Here is a 19,507-nt window from a genome sequence, read left to right on the forward strand (position 1 = left end):
TCGTCTTTATTGCTATATATAAATATGTAATATGTTTCATCACTCATTAAGGCAATATCTCTCCTTATTTGGATAACTCTGCGTTCTGGCACAACAAGGATGCAACCATGAAATCTGCCTGAAGGCAACACAATCAAGCGTGGAGGCGAGTAGTGTTGTGACGTTTGTGAACGACCAGATTCGTTTTCAACGTCTGAGAGCCGTTCTTTTTATCAGTGTGCCCGGATTTCATCCACTGCCTGCCCTAAATTATTAAAACCCACGCCAGTGACGCTCCTCCCCTTTACCTGAACAGCGAAAAAACATCCCCCTCTCCGAGAAGGACAAGGGGGAGGGGACTTCTCACCCTCCATGCACTACATTGATAGCAGAGTAAGCGTTTGCCCTTTAATAATGTCCCATTGTTTCCCTCAGGATTGTTTCATGTGAAGCCATTTAACATCATCAGCAAGTGGTTGTGATCACTGTTAACCCCCAGGCAGTCTTTTATTTGTGAGCTGATTTTGAGAAATTAAACTGTCCTCCAGGCTATGTGCCAGTGATGTGTGGTTGTCTGCTATAAGGAAACTTTTGAATAACCATTTACTGTTTAAATTACCAAGTTGAATGAATAGCTAAATGACAGCTAGGTATCTGGCTGACGAATTAGTCTCCTTAATTCTGTTTGAATACTGCTGAAGCGCACGCTACTTCCTTGTGTCTGCTCTGTGTGTGTGTGTGTGTGTGTGTGTGTGTGTGTGTGTGTGTGTGTGTGTGTGTGTGTGTGTGTGTAAGCATATCTGGCTCAGCCCCACCCATTGTAAAACAGACACATGTGCATGAATTGCATTCAAGGCAAGGCAACCTTACTTGCATAACACATTTCATACAGAGGGTAAATTCAAAGTAAAGTTAAATCACCGGCAAAGCAGAGGGATAAGGTTTCACCTTGTGTATTTTTTGCAATGCAGATTATTGCAGGTCTGGCAATACCAGTGATTTAGTGTTGCTAAACCACACATGCAAGAAGAAATTCTATCGGTGGGATATCTAGTTTGAATCCAGATCTATTATATCGTCATCATTATCCTAGTGGTTACCTGCAGATCGACTGAGTAAACCCCTGTCCCATTTGAAAAGCAGAAAGGAACAGAGCCATAAGATCCGGCTCCCTTCAAAGAGCCATAATTCCCTACACTAGAGGCAAGTGACCGTGTGACACAGAACTGGGGAACGACACTTAACAGGGACCACAAATCCTCCCTTTTCAAATAATGCCGTAGTATGTGTGTGTGTGTGTGTGTGTGTGTGTGTGTGTGTGTGTGTGTGTGTGTGTGTGTGTGTGAGAGAGTGTGAAAAAGGGAGAGAGAAAAACATTATTTTGCTCTGCAGTGGGTTGAGTAAGTTCCATTTCATCTTCAGTAGCACACACACACACACACACAGCGGCTTTGGCTCAGGGGTTAGAGCGTTAGAGTGTTCTCTAACCAGACGGTTGGCGGTTCGATCCCAGTCTTCCCCATCCCTTGGTCAAGATACTGAACCCCAAAATTGCCCCTTCTCATAGAGAAAAGTGCTGTTTGGATGTGTGTGTGAATGGGTGGATGTAAAAATGTAGTGTACCGTGGTTTGATTGGTCAATAAGACCAGAAAAGCACAATATAAATACAGACCATTTACCAATTATCACACAATGCATTGTTCTCATGCGCTGTGGATACTGATTGGTATCTCACACATACACAGAGAAACTCAGATGCACAGCACTCTAACTTTGACACAATGCTCCACACAATGCCATATGCTCTCACACGTCCACTTAGATCCGGTACAGTACACAACCATATGTGAGAACATACAACACAGGCAAACACATTTTAGGACACCATAAATAAAAGACATGCACTTACTGGCAAGAGGATTTTACACAAAGAACAAATTGTGTTTGTCGGCATGGGCGTGGACGTGGACGTGTGTGTGTGTGTGTGCGTGTGTGTGTGCGTGCGTGCGTGCGTGCGTGCGTGCGTTGTGTGCGTGCGCGCGTATAAGCATGCACATATTTGTGGATGGAATGAAAGTACCTGGGAATCTGGGGGTGAGTTCAGCTTCATTCAGCCACACAAATGCTGCCCAGATCTGCACACTCACCCTGTCCCGAGTGCTTTAAATGAATACACTGTGGTGTGGGATGTGAGGTGGGGGGGCTCCTTGAAGAATGGAAATGAATTATTTAGTACATCAGACAAGAGGAAAGAGATGGCACATGAGAGAGAGGGAGAGAGAGAGAGAGAGAGAGAGAGACAAATGGACTGATGAGGACAGAGGGGTATTTTATTGTATTAGCAGTAACGATGATGAGTCCTCAAGAGATTGTTGAATAAAAGAAAACAGCTTGCCATCATCTTCCAAACCGAGGCTGAGAACACAGTGTGTAAATTTATTGAACCGATTTAACTCCCTCCCTAAATCGTGTTACCTATCAGTGGAAATCCAGATACGCGGAAATTCTGCATCTCTCCATCTTTGCACACATTTACGCTGTTTTCAGCTCGATTCGTGACTTCAGTCCCTCCAATGCTGCTCATTCACCCTGAATGTGGTAACGCCGTGGGCTGCTGAGCTGCATTTTGGTATCTGCTGGTAGAAGTTGAGAACAGCTCCTCTTTTCTAGTGATCTTTTCTAGTGGCAGTGCAGGCACCAGCCGAACAAATATCAAGTGCAGGTTTTAGCCAATCAAATCTGGTTGTTATTATCCTGTTCCTCTCCCTTAAGCATCACATGGACAGCTAGCATGGCATGACAGCTTTGTGTGTGGAATCCAGAAGTCCCTGTAGTAGTTGTGTTACTGTGAATGGGATCGTCATCATTTTAGAGCCTTGCAATAATTTTAATTAATAATAAACCTGCAAACCAATGAAGTTGAAATACTAGAGGAAGGAAGCGTTGTAGGTATTAACTGATCTACTCCAAAGCAGTTTAGTTTACATATGTAGTGTTGTGCCAGTTCACACTTAACATGAACTAGTTTAAAGGTCAGGTCATGCAGATGAAAATGAACTATTTCCCGTTCATAGTTCATTTTTTTTTTATTTTGAACTAAGTTCAAGGTTCTAAAAATGAACTAGTTCAGATTAGTTGTTCCATTTTTATTGGGATGATTTGGGATCATGTGTTTAATTATCAATCGATGGTGTCGGATCATGTCTGCATGTTGCTCCGGTCACCTTAACACTGTGTGTGTGTGTGTGTGTGTGTGTGTGTGTGTGTGTGTGTGTGCACTGTCTAGGAGCACACAAACACAGATTTTCGGCCGCCCCTGGTATTTCACATGAACTTGAACTTTCACTCTCGCTGGAGTGAACATAGCTCATGTTCACGTTCATCATATGTAAATGGTTCAGTTTATCGTTCACAAAAAAAATGAACGGCATTCATTGAACACGTTATACTGTAATATGTATACTGTAATGACAATGTACTGTTATCTGTATCTGTACTGTGTATTTACCACCTTGTTAGATACAAAGGAACGATGTTTGAATTGCTGGTAGTTTTTCTTATTTACTGAGAGAATGATTTTGCTGCTTTCATCTGTGTTTTCCTGACCTTGCTTTGGTACTGATACTTTTGTTTAGCAGTACCCTCATAAGTAAGGCTGTGCTCTAAACTGCCAACACTGCAGTTTAGCAGACGGACTGAAGATGCATTATCTCTCTGTGCAGTGTATGTTGCACCTTTAATCGGGTAAATAACTCGGGGTATGAAAAGTTTTGGGAAAAAAGCCACGTAATCCTGTAGTACTGTCACCAGGAGCGGGATAGAGAACGGATGAATGAAATAAAAGAAGAGGAACGCAGGATAAACAATGACAGGAAAACACTCTTTCATCCTGAATGAGAAAATAGAGAATGTAACCCAGGCTGGAATAGGTAGGGAAACAGAATACTGGAGTGTTTGTGGAGCCAGATTGAATTACATCATTTATTCAGCACTTCAGGAGAAAGAAGGGGGGGGGGGGTAAAGTGAGAACGAGAGGCCCTAAGAGGCTTTAAAATACCCTATAAGAAGTTTAATATCAGGTTTCCTAATCTTCTTTCTCCATTTCATCTCTCAACCATCAGCTCCACGGCTGCCAGCCGGTCACAGGGGAAGCCGGGCCCTACTGTACTACAATGAGGTAATTTACATTACATTTGTGCCATTTTTGTGCAGAGAAAACATTAAAGCTGATCCTCTCTTGGAGGAGGGCGCAAACATTCACCAAACAACTACGTCATAATGGAAGTTTGGCATCGAGTCACACAAAGAGGTTCATGTTTACTGTGAGATTGCAAGTGATGGAGGAGTATCACAGCAGGAGTGATCGGCTTTGTCTCGGTTTACAACCAGTAAGGACACATACACATATGTTTTACAGTCTTGATCTATTTTTTCCAATTATTTCAATTCATAAATGAACAATTCTCACCTGCCTGGTAGCTGTTCAACTGAATAACAATTTGAGGATTAAAAAAACACTATCAATACAATTTGAGATGAGTTACAATAGCCCAAGACTAAGTGATAGGATTGCGCTGGAAGTGCCAGCTGAAGTATTAGCAAGGGAAGGGAAATATGATCAGTATTATAAACTAATAGTTGTAACCTGGAGGATGTGTGGCTCAGGAGAACTTGAGGAGGTTTCTCTCTCTATTTGTATTCAGTAAAAAAAACAATAACAGAGAAAGGGAAGCAGTTAAACTGTTAATGCTGCAAGGAGCTGATTTTACTTCTTTTTTTGTTCTGTTATCAGACAACAGGACGAGTATGTAATAATAAATAAGTCATGATGTACTCATATAATTACTATGAGTACATTTTCTGTATTTATAAAGTTCTTTTCTAGTCTTAATGACCACTCAAAGCTCTTTTAGTACAGTTTTGCCATTCACACACACACACACACACACACACACACACACACACACACACACACACACACACATACACACACATACAGCACTTTCTCTGTCACACACAGTCACACACTGACACACGCTGCGACGGGCAATCAGGAGTCCAGTGTCTTGCCCAAGGACACTTCGGCACACAGAGGGATGAGCCGGGGTTCGACTACTTTCCTCTTTGTTAGTGGACGTCACACCCTAACTCCTGAGCCACAGCTGCCCCCAGCTACCAGACAGTCATACCTAAGTTGCTTCTAACAATGGAAAGAGAAATACACTTTGACACATTGAGCTGTTTGGTGTAGGTGTAGGTTACATGTTGGCTGATCCCCAAACTATCGTTAGAAATGTGGATGCATAGGAAAAACTTTAAACAAAAATAAATGGCTAATCAATGTAAACATCAACTTCTGAATTGGTGAACAGTTTTATTCAGTTGTTAGTGGACACTTGGCAGTTCATGGTATGTTTTTTTCAGTTTACTGTCAGATGTTTTGATTGCTTAAGTTTGTTTACTGGACAGAATCCTCAGTCCTGCAGTGACCTTCACAAGGTCACTCAGTTCACTGTGAACCTGAGGTGCAGTTGTGGATTTTGTGAGATTTGTCATATGAATGCTCAGCTGTCTCACTTGCTCCTTTTTTCAAGTCAGAAACTCTCTCTCAGACGCAGAGCGACGCTGCTACTGGGCAGAAGCAACGCGCCCCAAATGGAAAGGTGCATCGTTCATAGTTATGTTACGTTGGAGAGTAATATTGGTTTGGCTGTGAGCAGATTCATGCTGAGTCTACCTCACAGAAAAATGATGATGAGGCAACTTAACCTAATGAAACAGCAGGATGGAGTTTCTGCTCAATCATCCGTCAGAGATATAAATAAGTGGCTGCTGATTGGCAGAAGCTTCTTGGCGTTTCAGGAGAGGGCATAGATACAGCAGCTCCTCGTGGCTGAACTGGCCTGGACCACAGCGAGGCTTGTTCCTCTCCAATCAACGCAAGCAAAGGGGTGAATTGAACATTAGATTCCTGTGGTGAAGCAAATCTGCAGCGTAGCTTTGAGTAGAATTCAACTTTGGTGAACTTTGACCAGCGATGATTGATTCATATTTGCGTATTGTGTGACCACGCCCGAGAGATTGGACTTTACTGGGAGAAGGTTCTTAAAGAGACAGGAGCTAAAACAAGTGTTTCAGACAGAGGCTGAAAAGAGGAGCTGCAGCGATGGATATTTGCTGAACATTAGAATATTTAAAGCTTTCCAGAAACTAAATTAAAATCATGGACCTCAATATGAGCATTACATGTCTCCTTTAATCCAAAACACGGGTCATATGATGATCAATAAGTCAGATTTTCTCTTTTTAAACTGGCTGATTAGATAAGATGGTGATAATTTGCTCACATGCAGCCATTTGTTTCAGTCAGAGCCCAGAGTGACACAGAGAAGGTCCTGACAGAATAATGGGACTGCATTTCTAATTTGTCTCCAAACCTGCAGGGGAAGCCAGCGACTTGTTATCTGTTAGCATCTGTTCCATTCAGAATGACAAGAACCCAGGACAACACTGCCTAGACACCTGGTCACCTACACACACACACACACTGGGCCAGATGCTGTCCAGACACAGTAATTGAAAGGAGGAGGGGATGGACAAAAGGAGAGAAAACAATGAGGGGGAAAAGAGAGAAAAGAAAGTGTAAAAAAATGAGCAAAAAGATGCTTGTTAAGTCACAGGGGAGAAGAGGGGGGAGTTGGGACATGTGAGGAGGAGAGGTAACAGGAGACACATGAAAGAATGGATGGAGTCTCGGAGGGAATGGTGGGATATGCACATGGGATAGAGAGGGTGGCAGAAACAGCACAGCAGAGGTCAGAGTGGAAACTGTGACAGTTTGCATCACAGCACAGCACTGAGGACGAATGGAGACGCAGAGGGTCCATGGGGGAGAAGAGAGAGAGGTGGAGTGAAGAAAAGGAGAGGAAAGATGAAGGAGAAAAATCATTCAATCATTCATTCAGTTATTTGTCAGGCAAGGAAACTGTGTGTTTTGGGGGCTTTTTATGTTTTTTATGATGATGACAGGACAGTGTTTAGTGGTATAGCTGGGAAACCACGCAGAGGGGCGGGGGTTGTAATTGAACCTGCGGCCTTTTCAGGAGGTAAGCCCCGTGTGACATCACTTTGACATCGTAGCTAGAGAGAGAAAACCGAAGCAGTTACCAGGAGGGTTTACCACTGTAGAAATCCTGGCGGCTCTAAAATGGAGCGACACTTGTGAGCTAGCTCAGGCAGCCAACTTGAGCTGGGCTGCTCTAATCATGTGACATACCCCACCCTCCACATCCTCTGTGATACACACCATCCCAGTTTGTCTGTCTATTTAAACTGCCATGAGTTCTCATCGCTCCCTTTTGCTCGTCAAAGCCTCTGATGCTTCTGTATTGCTAGCTGTTGATTCAGCCCCCCCCCCCCAACACCCACCGGTAGACTCTGATCGTGGGGTTAAATATAATTTCTCATCACTAATGTAATCATAAGAAATAAACATCGCAAATGTGAGTCATCTGACTGAACTAATGCTACTCCTATAGATGGCTATGTTTCAGGGTCGAGCAGTTTTTGAACACATAAACCATTTTATAAATGTACATTCATTCAGAATGAGTTAAACTTAAACAATACTATGATGATTTGTGTGTATATATATATATATATATTTTTATATATTCATTGATTTACTGCTGCTTTACCAGACTGGCATGGACACGGTTCTGCTGCTTGAGCTCAGTGATTATTTTAAAGATTGTTTGCTGCTGGTAACACACAGTTTGATTGCTTCATTTGTCTTTGCCAAACCCCCCCCCCTTTCTCCCTCAACTCTCAGCTCAGTTTGAATTATCTCTCTCTCACTTCGATTCATTTTTCCATTTTCCCACCTGATGGCCACGCCAATAAAACGTGTAGAGAAGAACTAAGTCTCTCTCATTCGCTGTCTCTCTTTCTCACATACACACCCACACACACTACCCCTATGGCAGACTATCAGTGACATATGTAATGCATTCCCTTGCCCCCCACCCTAACCCTAAACCAAGCAGGCTACACACACACACACAAGCGCACACACACACACACACACATTCATGTATTAGCCTGTGTACTGCCTGTACAGTTAAATTCAGTTCACAGTGGGCAAGCTGGGAACTGCTTCGAAACCAATTCTCTAAATACCCCTCCTGTGCGTGTGTGTGTGTGTTCACAATGGGAATAACACAGCCGTAGGCTAACTTTGCCAGCAAGCCTCTTCATTAGGTTTATAATGATGTGAACAGAGACACAGACGGACACACGCTGAGAGTACAGACACACAGACACAACAGTGGTTTTGGTCTTATTGTGCTTCTCGGTACATAGAGAGAGAGAGAGAAGGGAGTGTGTGATGCCAGTAATTGCCAGAGGAATGACTGTGAAGTAACAACACACACTACTTGACAAGGTAAATTGTTACCTCCCTCATTAGTCACCTATTAAAAGTACCCCTGTTAATGTCATTATGCGTTTGGGGGGAAATCGGATAGAAAACAATAAACTGCCAGAATTTATTTCCCACTGAGTGGTGCACACATGCATTTGATAGGTCTCAGTCTCCCTGGCTGTGAGCCCTGCCGCTGTGTTCGTTGACAAACCAGGGCATAATGGATCCCACATAGCACACACACACACACACACACACACACACACACACACACACACACACACACACACACACACACACACACACACACACACACACATACACACAGACACAGACACACACGGGGGAAAACATTAAAGTGCAGAGGTATAATTGAGATGTTTCAACATGAGACAGAGGGAATCTGCGCACCATGGCACATATGCAAATTCAGACTAACAGTTCACAAACACACAACACGCCCAGGCACACAAAAGAAAGCAGTATCAGCCCGACCATTGGTCTCCCCAACAAAAGAGACGGAAGCTTAATGTGCAGAGGCTTTTAGTGATGATGACCAGGGGGAAATGTCCAGTGGATTGTATGGGCGGCCACTGTTACAAATATGCAAATGCTGCTACATTTACAAAATGTCTTGTCTGTCATTTACCAAATGGAAGAGTTTTTGTTTATTTAGCTATTTTGAAAATGTCCCACTTCATCCCCTGCATCCTGTCCCAGTAATTTAGAAAATTAAAGGATCTGTCGCTCGATTTAAAGTGAGATAATGTAGCGGCCACAAATGGTAATCTAATTACTGTGACCATAAAAAAAAAAAATCTAAACCAATTGCCATTGGGTACTAAACTGTAGCTACTGGGAGCTACTTTACACTGAAGCCATAGAGAAGCACCTGTCCCTCAGCGTTAGGCATGTGGTGGGTTGTTGACATGTGAATATGCTCCCACTGATTCAAACTCTAACAGAAGACAACTTTCAAACGTTAGAGTGTTGAATCCTCGTCACTGATAGCAGTAACAGAAAAAGTGTTGATCCCACATCACACTTTCACCTCAGCTACAGTAGCCAGTGCACAGTGTTAGACGTTATGCTACTTTTCAAGTAAAGCAGATGCCATCACAGTCTGGTCTTCTCACCTCTGACACACTAGTTAGTGTTAGTGTTTTTCTTTTACTCTACATAGGGCCCTCTGTTCAGACCTCGCTGCTTGTGAACTCACATACTGTACAAGAGCTGGTGCATTTAGCCTCACACAACCATTCTCGAAAATGTAGTAAAAGAGGGATTTTAGCTGCCAAAAAAAAGTAATGGTTGGTTTAGTAAATTTCGTACACATGATCAATTTATTATCATGAGGAGTCCATGTCTCTTCTGTCTGCAGATGTGGACATTATGCACAGAATTGCTGGTGAAGCCCTTTAAGGTCAGTAGTGTACAGGTGAATATGAAGGGGACCACACCCGGAACACATGGGAGCACATTTTATATGAACTGCAGGGATATTATTATAACTCCCCCTTCCTGACAAGGTCAGTGCCTGGAAGTCGCGTTATGATCTCTTAAATGAATGAGCTGAAAGTGTCAAATAAGGTGATATCTATTTACATGTTTTCACAGGATCCAGTGGGAGGTTAATTTGATTCCTTTGGTGACTCAAAATGCACAAGCACACCCTGATCATCACGATTCCTCTCATTAGATCATCATCAATAGAGGCCAGATTGGACACAAGATGTCAGTCGCCTCTGAATGCGACAGTGGATCGTGCAGCACCTCTGTTTGAACACGTTCTTGTCGGCTTTTACTTGTCACTGCACTGCAACTTTAGCTGTCACTTCATTTGTCATTTGTCCGAGGAGGGTGTTTTTCCTGAGCACAGTGTTCTTTTCCAGCAGAGACGTGCCTCACATTCATTCACAGTCACACCGATTTCTTGCTGTCAGGTACTGTGAGTTCCCCAATAATACGGCTCCAATCTAAGACTTGAAAAGCATTGTGGCACTTTCTAGAGGCAGATTTCTTTTCTATCCAATTCCACTTTTGCAACTTATTGCAGACTGTGGATTTTTTTTGTTTTGTATTTAATTCCCATGATAAACCCCAAAGTTACTTATGCTGCTTTCCAGCACCGATGTCCTGAAATCATCAGTAGGGGCTGTATGTGAGAACACAAATGTCAGTGTCGGATGCTGCGAACATTCTCCGTAATTTCTCCTACCAGACTCTCTGTAGTAAAATGTCTGGATGATGTCCAAGTGAGAATACAGCAGGACATTTTCCAGAGGATTCACCAAATACAAATGGCCGTATTGATGACGTTCCAAATGCGTGACGGAAAACAAAAGTAAAGAAGGACGAAAAGAGGAACCCTCCGGAGCTCATCTCTGAAAACAGCTGTCTTAATACATGAAGACCTGAGTCGTACTATAAACAAGCATCTAAAACCAAAGCACAGTTTGACAACAACCCCTTAAAACCTGAGGGTTTTCTGAACAGCTTAACCTTCACTAAAACCTTTATTTCTCAGCCTCTGAAGCCGATAGGAACATAAAACCACCTGAGAGCGTAAATCCTTGGCTTTTATTGCAAATCATTTCCACTGCCCTGAAAAAATGGATATGGCTGAAAACACCGAGCACATTTAACAGTTTAGTTCATTTTCGTTTTGTTTTGTAATTAATGAACATTAGGGCAAAGGCAGTGATTTACAATCAAAGCCAAAGGTTTAAGCTGTCAATTTGTTGTATTTGATTTTTCTATCTGGGAAGCAAAGCTTTTATTGACCCTGTTACAGCGTTACATCAGGTCAATCTTTATGTCTGGCTTTCGGTGATGCCGGCTCCTACTCTTCGAAATCCTCCCTCCTCCGCCTCAAGCACATCTCTCACCCCGGGCCTTGGCTGGCGACTCAGCAGGCGCGTCGACATCCGTGTCTAAATCTTCTTAGTCATGTTGGTTTCATCCTTGTAGCTGCAGTTACTCAATATACCTTCTCCCGCAAGGGTCTCCTGCCATTGTCTGAAACATTGTCACATGCTTGTGGTCAGCGACTGCACAGTAAACAATAAAGTAAATCTTTCTCATATTGCGTTTTTTTCTTTACCGACTTTAAATTCCAGCAAGTCAGGATGCATTTCACAAGTCATGGTGTCTTAAAAAACGATAGCATCATATTAAACATGCTAATGTCTGTAAAGGGAGCAGCTCTCCCTTGCTTTCTGCAACATGTATAATATTTAGCAAATTAAAGTAATGAGAGTTTACTTCTTTTATTTACAAGAGACCCGTGGACCCTCTTAAAAAGACCCCTGTGAAGCCCCAGACCCTTATATAGTGATCTCGGTCACCACCCCTCACTCTAAAGGATAGAGAAATAGAGAGTAAGGAGGGTAGTGAAACAGTGTGTATGTGAAGTTGACAGGTGTTAGAGTTACGGGGTCATTACCGCCGTAATCACCCAGTAATGACACACTGGGAGAGATGGGATCAAATCACTCCTCCTCTCCTTCTCTCTGCCTCTCTCTCCCTCTCTGTTTGACCTTGCAGCAATCAATCAGTAGGCAGACGATTCCTCGCCGTCGCAAGCTGCGCGCACCGCGCACATCTCAGTGTGGAGCTGAAAAGAGCGTTTGGCCGTTGTGAGCTTGATTTTGAGCTGTGCGTGAGGGGGACTGTTTGAAGGTGTGCGTTTCAGCCCCTGCGTGGCTTGGAGAGGAAAGTGGTTGTGACATGTGGCATGCTTAGTGGGCAGCAGTGTGACAGCGTGTTGCAGGGAAGGTGAACACACACACACACACACACACACACAGGTGCAACACATTGCAGCATCTGACAACACATTGTATTCACGATGGAAAGTAATAACATATCATAGACATGACAGAATCGTCCAACGTACCTTAGGGACCTGGAGGAATAATCACACGAGGTTTAGCTGGTGTTTCCACAACAGTAGCTTTACTCGAATGAATACAAACACTGCAGCTTCCCAGGTATGTGGGCAGAAACAGAAACATTCTTTTTCACCTTCAAAATAAGAGCATGTTTTGGTTTACAGATTGATCCTGTCACTTTATGAATCTAACCCTTGTTAAATCATGATGGTATTCATGTACAAACAATGTGAACAAACGTCTTCTTAACATTTTAACCCGTTTTTAACCATATGAATGATATGTAAGTGCTTTTAACAGTTTTGCATTACTTTCTTATCACACTACGAATGTTCTTACTTTGCAGGTTTAAATACCTCTGCAGCTTCCTCGCATAGGTGTAATCCTGATTTAAGCGTCATTAGTGGTCATGAGTTTCCATGAATTTACTGTTATTTCATACTGTGATCAACTTAAAGTGCATCGTTAGTAACTTGCCACAAAGGCACTGAGCAACCTGTCACCGGTGCATTAAGAGCTTTTAGCACTTAGCAGCAGAGAGACACAAAAACAAGTTGCTGTGCGGAGGAGAAGCGTAGAGCTATAGTTCTGCTGAGAGCTTCCTCCAGCCTTTTCCGGCTTTTATGGGATCCATACAGAAACAGATTTTCAAAAACAAACCCACATCCAGTTCTGAATTCGTCAGCTAATCTTTTTTAGTAGCTTGTTTGGTGGGAAATAAAGAAAGCTTTCTCTTCCACTACACGATGGATTGTTAATACTATTAGGAGAGTAAATATTTAAGCAGGGACTCGTCGTCTTGAGTCCCCTCCAGCAAACACTTGGCAGGTAGTTTTGTTGACTTGTGTATCCAGAGAGAGGAGTCTGTCTCTGAGCCTATCCTCACTGATAGAAATCAGCTGAACAAAGTTATATGGTGATGAGGTGCGAAGACAATGTGAAATCTGTGCTCGAACCAATGTGAGAAAAGGAGTAACAACCCCAGTAGGTCAGATTCCGGTGCCAGAAAGACCATTCAAGCATCAAGTCGTTGACAACCAGTGATAATTTACCGTTTTAGCCATTGGGTCTGAAATTGTTGTCAAATTCCCAACGAGATAATAAGTCATTCCACATTTTGTCACACACTCCGAAACAAGTTTAGATAATGGGTCAGTATTTGTACAAAAAGTAGCTAAAGGAATCTTACAGCCATCGAGGTCTTCTTTATGTCACTCATAATAAACTGCCAGCTATAAGTGTATGCTCATTTTCAAGGCATGGCTTTTTGAAATCAGCAATCAAAAGTCAAGCTGCAGTTTTAAGCACTTACAGTAGCTGTAGCTTAGTTATTATGGTGCTGGAGAAGAATTGCTCGTCTTTACGTCCGCTCACACTTTCTCATTAACGCTGATTCTTTTTTAACTACAACACAATGACGAGTTTTAGTTTGTTTGATTACAATCCATCCATCCAGGACACTGAAAGATAAAATGTCTTTAACTGTGGAGACATGCAGCTCTGTGGATGGGCTGAGTTTATGGTTGGTATTTTTATATTGGGGAGGAAGCAGACCGTCTTTAATTACTTGAATATATAAAGAGAATGAGGAGAAGTCAGGAAAGCAGCCTTTAAGTGATACTGCACACTATGTCTTTTTTGAGCTGTAAACTAAAGTGGACATGATTGTTCTTTGATGAAACACATTAATGCTGGTTTTAAATATTACATTTATTACCACATTTATATATATATATAAAAAAAAAATCTACATTTATGGGTTGACTATAGTTAAAAACACCACCCTGCGTTTCAAACCATCTTGGTCTTTTCACGACCAATGTTTACATAGAGTCAACCATCTGCCAATCACATTGACATATATTTGAAAAAGAAGAAGGTGGGCAGCTCTTCCTGTGAGTGGGAATCTGGAAAGCTGCGCTCATTTTCATATGAGACACTAAACCTCTAAACCACCACATCGTCGACCATTCAGAGACGTCCCCCAGGCTCTCCTGTCTCTCTCACATACTCAGACACTCACCATTTGAACCACTGGCTCAGACAGCCGCCTGTCCCAGTGGTTCAAACAGCTTGGGACGACTGTGGTTTAGGCCACCAGGAAACTCTGTAGGCGAGAAGCTTCTACTTCTTACAACATTTACTCACTTACACTCATTAGGGTGAATGTCTTATTTGCTTGATTAAAAGGCAAAAAATAGGGCAAGGAACTAAAGAACTCTAAGGATTGAGTGTGTATTTGTGCTGCTGTGCACCCAGTTAGTCAGCAAGTTGCACAGCCCCCCCCCACACACACACACACACACACACACACACACACACACACACACACACACACACACAGACTGTGGTCTCCGTGTCAAGTTTTAATCTGCACAGAGCAAAAAATGAAAACAAAGAGAAGCTGACAACCCCCCAAAGCATCAACCCAGAGGAATAACTGGAAAATAATATTTATTAGTTATAAATGGTGCGTGTCTCTGTGTGTTTGTGCAAGTAATTGTCAAGTGATTGTTAAATAATGTGCAATTATGCTGCAAACAGTTTTACACAATATGGTTTACAATATGCCCAAATTGTGAGTTTGTTTTGGACCTGATGGGTTTGAATGTGTAATGGAGTGTGTGGTGTGTGTGTGTGTGTGTGTGTGTGTGTGTGTGTGTGTGTGTGTGTGTGTGTGTGTGTGTGCGTATTGCCATGAGAGGCTGACCAAAAAATAGCAATAAGTTTTAAACCATAATTCACAGGACCAAAGCTCTCAATTAAAAGAAGTTCACTTCATCTGTTAAAGTTACTGCAGGTGTAAGCATTCTTTATGTGTGTGTGTGTGTGTGTGTGTGTGTGTGTGTGTGTGTGTGTGTGCGTGTGTGTGTGTGTAACCTGTGCTTTTGATTGTGTATGCAATTTTGTGTGTTTTCAGCTCTCATGTATCACCTCCTGGCTGACATTGCTGAAGATGCTGGTCTGATTAATCACCTCACACACACACACAAACACACACACACACACACACACAGAAAAAATAAAGTACACACACTCCAGAGTGCAGTGTAATTCAAGGTTATGGTCTTTACCTCTGAGAACACCAGAAGGTTGTTTTTGGCAGAGTAAGAGTGTTTCCACTTCAGGATCTTGGTGTGAGTGAGTGTGTGTCCATATGTGAATATGTATTTGCTTATTGTTCGCCCTGTGTTTGAAATAATCTGCTCAAACAATTAAAAGCTACGGAAAAACAGTATTTAAACTACAAGTCCAGGTGAGAGCACAGAGAGAAATAGGGTCAAAGAAGGAAGAAAAGTTGTAATCTCTTACATTTAAAATGGAGACAAAGAATAAAAGAAGGATGATGAATTTTCAGGGACAAGAATCCTTAAGTGTTTTAGCGAGCGGGAACAGGAACATGGTGACCTATTTTAAACAGAACACATCCTGTCACTAGTGTTAGCTCTTTTTTTCTTCTTAACGACAGGGAGGTGGCTGCCATCAAAGCTACTTCCACAAATCACAGTAAAGTGGAGGAGGCAAATGTAACAGAACACCTAAATGGGATTTCAAAATCCTCAGCATCAAAAACACCCACAGCTCTGAAGGAGGTCTTAGCGGCTTAAACCTTTGAATGTTGCGGCGAGATAACCCTGTTGAGAGTACGGTCGTTATTTTACATTTTCATCTCTGAACGCAAGGTTTTTCGGACAGACCGAGGAGACACGCATAAGAGAAGAAGAATTTAATTGCCCCAGTAGAACTGGCCTCTTAATGAGCCACGCGTATCAGCCAGAGGTGACTGGAGGATTAAATGTTAATACTGTTGAAACCAGTTTTAAGCAGTGTGGAATAAAAATAATTAAAGCTGCTGTAATCAGCAATTTCATATCAGCAATGACTGAATGAAGGAAAATGTATATGTGCTGAAAGTGATGGGTCCACAGATAATTACCACCTGACTCTGAAGTGCACCTTAAGGAGGACATACAGTGTGTGAGAGTAGAGATGTTAACTCCCTCTGACACTGTATGAGTAAATCATCTGAGATGGGAAACCAAAGCTCATCATTAATGTGCTCACACTGTACGGTCCGATTGTCTGACACGACTTTCTTTCTTGCTTTAAAATTGCTTCCAGCCATAAACTTCATTTGCCGATCGTTGTGTTTTGACATTTTGCACAGATGCGACGAGGGAATCGACACCGAGATTTGGGAATCGACTCCTGACTTTGTTCTAACTGTGCAGAGCATTCAGTGTCAGGAATTCATCTGACTATCCTCAGAGCGTCTGATCACTCCTCAGACCCCCTGTGCACTGCACGACAAACGAAGCAGGACAAAACTTTGTTCCGACTCTATAATGGGTTTGCGTGTCTCAGAAATCGGGTCAAGATAGGGCTCAAATCGTGTGTATGCCTGGCTTTAGCTGCAGTAGCTCATTTTAGCTTGTAAGTGTTGTTTTCAGCTGCAGCAATGTGTCTCTACAATTGCTTCTCCCTCAGGACACAAAGGGCGTCTCTACTGCTAATGTGCGATGCTAGCTATCCATGGAATGCTGAAGGGCCCAGGTTCATTATGACGGCTGATGTCAGCCAGTTCCTGTATTTGCATGTTTAATCTGAGTTGATTGGCTCGTGCCTGCAATTGAGTATTTGTTTAAATGCGATTTGATTAGCTGTTGCCTGGCTAGGGTTTGAGCTGGTTTTACAACACAGTTTATCACTTGTTAGTTATATTACCTAATCTCCTACATCTAACTCTTTGTTTTCCTTTTTTATTTAGAAGTCTTAATTTTGTTCTCGGGTTTCTGTGACTTTTACCCCCTCTCTTGTAGTTTGCCCAGGATGTAACCTAACTTACTGGTATCTGTTCTCAGGTATGCTTCAACTCCAGTGACCCGCTAAGAAAACAGGAATAGCCAAACCAAAGTAGATTCACACACACATCTTAGATTATCGTCTGCAGGTTTTACTCTGAACTCTTTTTTCTTTCATTCCCCCCAGTTGGATCTCATGAAATGAATCATCCAAACTTGTTCACTATCTGATTCAACGCTACATGTTCATCTCTCGTCCCCCAAGTTTGACCTAGCACAGTATCTAATGGTCTGAACTGTCTCTTCCCTACTTCTGAGCCTCCTTTTGTTTGTAGGTCTCTATAAGGTTCAGTGCTTCTTGCTTTATATTAGCTGAAGACACATTGCATTTACGTTGATCAGTCATGTCTCTGATCACCTCTCCAGATTCCAGTCTCTTGGCAGCTGTGACAACTTTGAGTTTATTTCTTGTCAATGCCAGCAGCTCTGAAAGAAAGAGACATTTAGAAAAAATAGCACAACAGAAATATGGTTAGAATGAAATCAGATGTACTGCTACCATACGTTGAAAGGGAGGGATAGCCTAGTAGTCCCTCAGGATAGTTCCCTGTGGTTAAAGAGAAAGGATAGGTGTTGCATTATAGAGAGGTGAACGAAGCGACAAAAGTAAAGGCAAATTTAACATCAGCAAGACAAAGAGATGCCCAGATAGGTCGAATATAGTCAAATGCATTTTAAGCAGCGGCGCAATCTCTGTCTCCTTCGCGAGCCTTCAGTGTCCGCCCTGATGACAGAGCGAGACTGTGAGAGCGAGAGAGACGGAGCAAGGCAGAGCAAGTGTAATGTCATCTCGGAAAGTGAGGGAGGTAAAGGCTACGACCTGTGTATAGCTCACAGTGCCTGACACAAAGACTGTTAACAATGTAATTGCATCACTGTCTGGCAGACAGCCCAGCTCCGCCGAACTCAATATAATACAAGCAGCTTGGTCAAAGTCCTACAAGAGAAAAGACAGAAAAGACATGAGCACATGTCCCAGCACCTCCTAAACTAATACAGACACAGGCTGTTCTGAGAGGCCCTGGATCTGGAGGTCTGTAGCTTTGTACCGGGCTCAGAGTATTACCTGGTCCTTGAACAAATTCAGACAAAACCTTCTTAGCTGAGTTGTATTATTGGTATTTTGAAAATCTTGTTCATCTAACTCAATGGATTTCGCAATTATGTAAAATCCATTATCTTGTTGAAATCTTGAGGAATTCAACACTATTGAGGTTTTGTTTCTGAGCTGGCATGTAATGTTTCACCCCGTTTTTATAGCATCAAATAAACAACTAAAAGCAGACTGACAGGAAAATGAACACTTGGACAAATGTGATAGGAACAACTTAAAGTGACAGAAACCATCTTTGTGTACATTGTGTGTGAACTTTGACGTTTTAGTTTGGTCCATGTCCCAGCCACTAACATGGAGGATGCAGGATTTTGACCTATACTGCAGCCAGCCACCAGGTGTGATCAAGATGCTTTGGCTGTCATGGCGTACATCTTAATATACAGTCTATTGCTATGTCCAATAGCTTTTGGTGGCTAATGTTAGCTCACGTTAATAAAGACAGATATGACTGTGTTAAGACAGTACTGAGTCACTTTTCTCACTTTAAAAGTTGTCTCTTTATTTGCTTAACCATTTAACATGTCAGAAATTATATCGTCTTAAAAGTGCGTGACTTGGGAATCTTGGGAACTAAAGGCGGATTTAATGACGTGATCAAATGTGCTGCTGTTCATCCGTAGTAACATTGTATCGCTTTAAGTCTGCAAAAGGATGAAAACTGTTTTTTGCCTCCAAGTGATGCTCTCTCTGTGTTTGTTTAAATCAGAGGCCTGGGTAGATTAACTCACAAGCGAGGCTAGAGGCAGAAATTAGCAGCAGGCCCCTGATGACTTCCTGTTTATGGTAATTTTATCACACACAAATGTATGTAGGCACTATTTATATTTTGACACGGGCCAGGCAAGGGAGGAAGACAAGATATCAAAAATACAGGACCTGACTTGGAGCATTTAACATGTAAGGTCTTAGATTATTGTGTTCTATTATGTCTGGGAGATTATTTTCTTTGTGCACTTTGTTATCCCAAAGGATTATCAAAAGTCCAGTTATCGATTGTAGACCTGATTACCTCAGTTATCGTCATATTGTCAATAATACCCTGTTTTCTCTGGGGTGTTTTCTTCCCAACGGTGTTACAGTGTTGTGCGTGACAACGGGTTTAAAGTTTAAAGAACCCTTTGAATCACCAGGTTTTAAAATAATACTCTGTTAAACTGTTAAAATTCTGTATTATTCTGTTCTATTTCTTTCACTGTACATTGTGATTTTGTTATTTAATATTTTAATGGCAAA

The 19,507-nt window shown here is 42.2% G+C and overlaps 1 protein-coding gene across 2 annotated transcripts in view; it reads left to right on the forward strand.

Moving 5' to 3' along the window:
- lrfn5a (leucine rich repeat and fibronectin type III domain containing 5a) overlaps window positions 1–19,507 on the forward strand; it is a 131,161-nt gene that overhangs the window by 22,756 nt on the left and 88,898 nt on the right. The window contains exon 2 of one of the 2 annotated variants that reach the window (XM_035167136.2): window positions 4,102–4,157. The exons of the other annotated variant lie outside the window; for it this stretch is intronic. The gene's annotated coding sequence lies outside the window, so the exon portion shown is untranslated. The remainder of the gene's footprint in view (window positions 1–4,101; window positions 4,158–19,507) is intronic. 2 annotated transcript variants of the gene reach the window in all.

Source organism: Hippoglossus stenolepis, chromosome 10, assembly GCF_022539355.2.
Source record: "Hippoglossus stenolepis isolate QCI-W04-F060 chromosome 10, HSTE1.2, whole genome shotgun sequence".
Classification (NCBI taxonomy): domain Eukaryota; kingdom Metazoa; phylum Chordata; class Actinopteri; order Pleuronectiformes; family Pleuronectidae; genus Hippoglossus; species Hippoglossus stenolepis.